We start from the raw sequence: 7,753 nt of genomic DNA, 5'->3' as shown, positions 1-7,753 counted from the left end.
AATTTGGACAACCTCTACCACTTCATTTATTGATTTTTCTTTAGTCTCCAACTATTTCAACTTTCTAGCTAAGATTTTGATTCTTGGTTACACTTCAATGTCTTCATTAATCATGTAAAGACCTCATTGTCTAGTCTCTTCCACTTGATTTTGATTTTTCTTTTGCTCTCCTCTTTGCATTGGATCGTCCCATCTTTTTGATACATTTGCCACATGTACTAAAAATCGTATGGTTTTCTTAGGGTTATTTCTCATGAAATCCCTTCCCCCACATGGTATTTAAGAAAGCATTCTCTTATAGAAATAATACACCAACATCCAACTATTAAATCCGTGGAGACGACAAGTGCTGAGTGCATTTTTAAATCTATCCCATTTCTCCATCCTTGGCCATAAAATTTGATATTCTTCTCTTAAAAGTGCTGGTTCTATGAGCTGAAAAGAACTTATGTAGAAAAGCAATCTGAAGTTCAACTTATATTCCGATGCTTATTGGTCTAAGTGAGTTGTGTAGGGAATACTTGGATTGCTCCATTCCTATCCTTGGACCGTTAGGATGCATGCATAACTATCCTAAAGGCTCTTTAGATCTAACAAGCGTAAGCATATAGGATATTAAAAACATAGATCTCCTCTACGAGGAGACACTCTTGTACTATAACTTTCAGGAATGATAACTAAATCCATAATATTCTATGTTGTTGTGGGATAGTCACTTGACGCTTTACAATTGACATCACTCTTAGACTTATTACTTATCATATAGTTCTTTTTCCAAAAATCTAACATTTATACTAACAAATACATTCTTATCGACTTGACCATAAATGTAATAACTCTTTGTTTCTTTTGGATATCCAATAAACTGACAAACCTCTGACCTTGATTCCAACTTATCTATCTTTGGTTTCAACACGTGTTGGACACTCCCATATGCGAACATGGTGTAAATTAGGTTTACAACTTGTCCACATTTTCATAGGAGTCAAATGTACTAATTTAGAAGGAATTAGGTTAAGAAAGTATCTTGCAATTTCCAAGGCATAACCCTAAGAAAATGTAGGGAGTGTTAAGAAAGTCATCATCAATTTCAACATGTCCATTAGAGTTTGATTTCTTTTTTTTTACCACTCTATTTTGCTATGAAGTTTGAGAAACAGTTATGTGGACCCGCATTTTTCACGTGCATTCCCACTCAATCGGTGAGACTTGCTTTTATTTGGTGAAAAATTAGTTTTGAAAAAGTTGGAGTCACCACTTATTTTACTTTATTTTAAAGGGAAAATAAAACAAGAAATAAAACCCTAAAAAAAATTACTCCATAGTTTTTGGAAAAACGTGTCTTTGAAAAACCCGAGTCTAAGTCCGGGGATCAGGTTACTTATTGGGAAGGTACCTCTAGGAGGTAGCACCCTTCTAAACCCTGTAAAGGTCTTTACTGACTAAGTTGAGGAAAATATGGCGTTTAATTAGTCGATTAGAGGGTACCTCTTTTTTTAGGCAAGGTGATTTGGTTTGCTTGCTAGATAGGAACTTGTTTGTATGATACTTACCTGCTTCGCATGACTGCTTGTTGCATGACAACCCTTTCGCTTGCATGTTTGTAAGATTGCTTGTCTTTGTTCACTATCTCACTTTAGATCTTAGGTTTTTTGGATGCACCCACATCCTTCATTGTGCACTTTAGATTATCCTTGAGTGTTGAGAGATGTGAGAGCCTTCACCATTAGGAAACCCCCTAGGGAAAGCGAGGAAGTGCATGTGTGGAGGTGATGACCACATTGCATGGAAACACCCCGTCTCTTTGGAGACGTGCAGAGGGTTGCGTATCGTCGGAGGGTACAATTGCTTCTGCTATGGATCCTTTAACCCACCCATTTCATCCTATAGAACCACCTTAACCTTCTAGGTTAGCCTAGACCCAATTAAGATTTCATTCCTACACATGGGTGCATCTGTGGACCTTCAGAGCTGCCTTAGTAATAATTGGGTTCAGTTATCCTCTTCATGGTCTCCTTTTGGTGTGCTCAAAGATTGGTACATGTTTGAGTTTCAATTGGGCCACTTTTTCTGCATTGTGATTAGTGTGTTTCCACCGTTTCTGAGTTTCCTTCATGTCATTTATCTTTTCGTGCCTTTGTACTTTATAGGAGTGCTATTCGCTTCATTTTAGATTCTACTTCTTAGATCAAAGTTGGAGATAAATTGATCAAGGTTTCAAAGCGGTCAGGTATGGATCTTCAGCATGTTACAGTTGATCGAATTACAGTCACCATGACTCTATTCAAGAGACATTAGTAGGTTTGAGCCAGAGGATTGATGGACAGTGAGATAGATAACATCTAGTTCAGGATATCGTATGATTCATTACCGTCCACTCCTACCACCCAGTTAGCCAGTGACATTGTTGAGGGTGACTTTGTACATATGATGAGTTTAGTGGATTATGAGTCAAAGTTTATCATATGAGAGTTCTTATAGAGGATGTTAGTTTTTTCTCTAAGATGGGAGATTTGATTGACATGGTTTTCTTCATGATGAGCCTGAGATGGATGTATTGGATGATAGTTGGATGGTTAGCGCAAATTAGCCAGAGATAGTTCACTCTCTTGATATGCTTGAGATCTTCATTGTTGAGAGTTTAGAAGAGATTCAATTTATTTATGTTGGGGCATTCTGATTATGTTGATGATATGTTTAAGGGCGATATGAGCCCAGTTATGGTCATAGAGATTCATTTATTCTAAGAGACCCTAGAGACTTACTTGGAGTACACCACATGTCATTAGAGAGTTGACCCCAGAAATGAAATATGATTGACATATCTGGATAGAGATCAGTTCTCAAGACCCTACCAATGTGGATCAACTGAAGAAGTATTAAATTTGAGACCATGGTCGCAGGATGGGTGGCCATCATTTTGGTTAGCCTTACACTTTATCACTTCTATCTATATATTAGATCATTGCTAGCCCATTGAGCTTCACGTGGTATGTTAAAGATTTTTTTTTTCTTTCTTATGGCTTTGATTACCATTTCTACACTTGGGTTGGGGCCCTTTGATATATATGCATGCTTTGTTAGGAAAGTCTCATGAGCTTCAGACTTATAAGCTTATTTTCTCATTATTGTTACCATCTCCTTATCACCCCGTTTGTTCTATTTTACTATCATCACATTTTAATCCCATCCTCACTTTTATAATTATTTGTTTCATTTTATCTCTCATTTTCTCTGGGTTGATGATTCTTCACATCTTGGTGCAAAAAGGGCAGTCATATCACTCTATTCATCCCATCATTTGGCATTGATTCGAAGATTTTAGTTTGAGAGGTTGTCTCATGGGATGGGGTTCATGTATTCATCAATGGTTTAAGAGAGTTTGGTCATTCCTTATATCTTTCCTATTGGAGTTCGATTTATTGATGATTAGAGCATGCAAAAAAGAAAAAGAAAAAAAGCTAAATGATATGTTCGTGTATGGTATCTTGCTCCATTGGGCACTCATGTCACCTTTTGAGGTCTATTAATTGGATGTATTTGTCATTGTGGGTTTTTATGAGATTTTTATATGAGTTTCCACTCCTTGAGCCACTCTTGTTATGCATTAAGAGTGTCAAGGGTTTGTGTGAGAGTTCTATGAGATCCTATACTTCTTGGATCATGGTTGATATGTATTAGGTATGAGAGATGAGTGACATTTTACTAGGGTCTCTGAATCATTGTCTTATCCACTATTCCATCATTGGTGATATGACTTTCCTTTATTGTACTGGTATGGGTTGATCATCATTCATTTCACTTTCTCATTGCCTTATTTTGTATCCCATCACCTTTTTCTAGATCTTCGTTCCACCTTTTATCCATTTCCTACATATTGATACACATTTCTGATTCGATACCTTCTGTACATCATTCATATATTTCATTGATGGTTTGACCACTCATCATTTCTCTTGTTTCGCCATCGACATTTTCTTTGGTTACCTTTAGGTCCATGGCTCATGAGATTTTTTTTATGCATTACATCTTGTACACGAGGGTATGGGTTTTAATCATTGGGCATTTGAGTCCAGTTTCCCTTCATTTCTTTTACCTTATCATCCTGGCCTACGTTACATCCTGTGTCTTAAGACCACCTTGAGGCCATGAGATCAGATGCTATCTTTGATAGACTCTACTTAGGCTGGTGTTTGGGATTTGGTTGACATATGGATGTTGTCTTGTTTCTTCTTCTAAGAGATGCTTATTTGATGCTTGGAGGTGATTTAGTGATGGATGTAGACAATTGCTTCATCTTATGGATGATATTTGATGTTGTATGGCTTCCCATTCTACTATGTATCAGCTATCATACCAGGGCATATTCCTCTTTCATTTGGTTGGGATGAGTCCCTAGTGGACCACTTTCTTTGAGTCTGGGCATTTTCATCGATTAGAGATCCCTAGTGGAGTATGTTGAGATGATATCAATTCTAGTGGGCCATTATTGAGCTCAATGACAGTTTTCATGATTCTAGGTTCCGTTTGTGGAGTATTTCTGAGATAGACTAGTGGATTATTACTGAGTTGGAGATTATTTTAAGTGCAGTGTATAGATCTTGTATGTTAGGGCATATTTCCCCATTTTAAGGTTACTAGATTCCTATCAGATTTAGTTAGGGATTCATCAAAGATGTGCTTCTACTCTCGAGATTATCACATTCCTCATCATTTTGGTTATTCATTTGAGATTAGATTTATAGTGTCTCCCTTGAGGCATTGGTTGATACTTCATTCTAATTTCTTAACGGATTATTGTTGAGTAGGAGATAGTTAATTGATGATGTTGGATTCATCCTTTTGATTGTGCATCAGATATCCACACTGGGGCATATTTCCCATTTTCTCTGAGGTTCCTAGTTGTTGTTGGACGGTATAGCTATCCTTATTTATGGTTATAGAGATGTTTGATTGATTTTGACAGATTCTTTATTGTACATCGGATATCCATACTGGGGCATATTCCCCCCTCCATGATGAGATAATGTTAGGGCAGTGGTATATAGATGGATGATCATTGTTGGTTGATTATCTCATGACTTCACATCAGATATCATACTGGAGCATATCCCCCTTTTCTTGGTGAGATTTTGTTTGTGTAATGGTATGATGATGGATGATTAGTGTTGGTTATTTACCTCATGACTTTGACATCATATCTCATATTGGGGCATGTTTTCCCACTTTCTTTGAGTATCTTTGAGATTGAGATAGTGGCCAGCTTGGTTTTAGATTGAGTACTAGTTTGGAACTTCCAATGATTGACTGTATCAAGACCTCCCTACATGGATTTGTTGAGATAGAGATGAATCACATCAGGTTTCACCCAAGGAGCATGGGTGGATCCTTTAGCCAAATGTTCATGAGATAGATTGCTTTCGCCATTATTGTCTTGTAGATTGGATTATCCAAATGAGCAGTATCTTGTGCACTTTGAGATTTGATTTTAGATGAGCCATGATATACACACTTTGAGATTTACCTTTTGAGATTCATCAACAGAGCAACTTTTCAAACACAGAGAGTTCTTTCAGTCTAGATTTTTTGGAGGTTTGTCGTGATGCATTGATTTCTGATCCATTGATTCCAGTAGATGATTGATTTACTGGTTGTTTTAGCAATGCGAGCACCCTAGATATTGGGTCATATTTCCTTTCTTGAGTTTAGTAGTCCGACTCTTGGCATTTTGAGTATACGACTTTGAACCCATTTACTTTCTATCCACTTTCGAGTTAGTCTTCTTTATCTATTCTTTTTAGGCCCTAAGCCTCGTAGCCTTGAGCTATCCATTCATTCTAGACCCTGAGTCTTATAGCCTCGAGCTATCCTTTCTTTCTAGACCCTGAGTCTTATAGCCTTGAGCTATCCTTCTTTTCTTAGGCCTTGAGCCTGGTAGCCTTGAGCTATCATTTCCTTAAGACCCGAAGTCTTTCCAGCCCCGAGCTGAGCCTTCATTATTTGGTCACCCATTAGTGGTTTGACTTGGAGTTTGCGTATCGCATTCTCCTACTAGCCGATCAGTCATAGAGCCTGAAGCTCATAACCTTGAGCTATTCATTGTAACCTTGAGTTACTCATTGCATCATGGCCTAAAGTCATTCATGCCATCCATAGCCTTGAGTTATTCATCGTAACCCTGAGTTACTTATTGCATCATGACCCAGAGTCATTCATAGCATCTCAAGCCCTGAGCTATTCATCGTAGCCTTGAGTTACCCATTGTATCATGACCCGGAGTCATTCATAGCACCCCGAGCCTTAAGCTCGCGACCCAGAGTCGTTTGCATCCTTCACATCCCTGAGATGTTTCGTTTTCATCATTATAGCCACTTGTGAGTGGCCTTGACCCAACACCATGAGCCGGAAAGCATCTTGATCGGCTTAGCATTTAGAGCTCTGAATTCACTACCCAGAGTCGTTCTTATTTATGACCAGCGATTGAGCACTACATCCTTGTGCTACACACCTAAGACCTAGTTCTACATCTTTTCAGTCGTTGTTCCATAAAAAACTTACCTTTTCAAACTATTTTCCATGTTATGGATGTTCATGAATGCAATGAAACTTTGATATTTATTTTTGGGTCACCAAAGATGAATAAAAATCCGATTTTTACAAAGAGAAAAATCTTATGCTCCCCCAAAATGTAGCTTATAATATGTCTATAAAAAAACTTGATTTTTACATTAAAACATAAAAAACCAATGCTCCTAAATGTGAAGCCAATCTATGCAAAGAAATAGTTTTTCATATGCATTCAACAAGTATAAATAATAATGATTTCGCATGCATTCATCCCTTTAGGCCATGGAATGAATAAACATGCCCTACAAAAACAAGTTAACAAACCCTAGAATGGATATAAAAAGCAAGAACCTAACCTAGGGTTCTTATACTAGTTGTTGAGAAATCTTGAATTGATTCATTCATTCATAAGCCCTAGATCATCAGGGTTCATGAAGATCTATCTTTAGCTCTCTAAATCTATTGCAACATAAAACTTGATATTCAAAAAACAATATTAATACTACAGGAAACATAGATCTAGAGAAAAATGTCACATACCTATGATCCAAATGTTTCTAGATCAATTCCAATCAGTGTAAGATACTCCAAAGTCATAGTAAATCTCATAAATGCGGTAGTTTTCTACTTGATGACTCCTCCTTGAGTTTAGGCATTGAGATGGTCAAGATCTCAAGGTTGGAGGCTGGGGTTTTCTCTTTATGGACTGAAAAGAGAGGCAACAAGATTGAAGCTTTAACCCTTAAGAGGGGTATTTATAGGTTTCTTATTGGACTTTAGTGATTTGAGCCCACCATGAACTCAAGTCACTTTATCTAGCCTAGAAAGGTTGTTAATTGATTAATCTAATAGGACTTCAATTAATCAATTAGCCTAGTCCAAAGATGTCGTTTACTTACCTTTGTGCAAACTTGTGTAATTACTAAAATGCCCTTATACACATAAGTAACTAAAAACCCATTCCACCCTCATAAACTAAACCTTCAAAGAATATGAGCTCAAGTAAGGATCATTGAAACTCATAAGATGTACTTGTTTTTTTATAATCCAATTTTAAAGTTGACTCAACACCCCACTATAGAAAGTCAATTGTACTTAAATTTTCTCACTATAAAAATGAATTTCAAATCAAGTGATATTTTGTATTAAATTTATTAATGAGTTTAATAATTTTTAAAAATAATTT

Source organism: Vitis vinifera, chromosome 6 (genome assembly GCF_030704535.1).
Source record: "Vitis vinifera cultivar Pinot Noir 40024 chromosome 6, ASM3070453v1".
In the NCBI taxonomy this organism is placed as follows: domain Eukaryota; kingdom Viridiplantae; phylum Streptophyta; class Magnoliopsida; order Vitales; family Vitaceae; genus Vitis; species Vitis vinifera.
Note: the sequence above shows the minus strand (reverse complement) of the source record.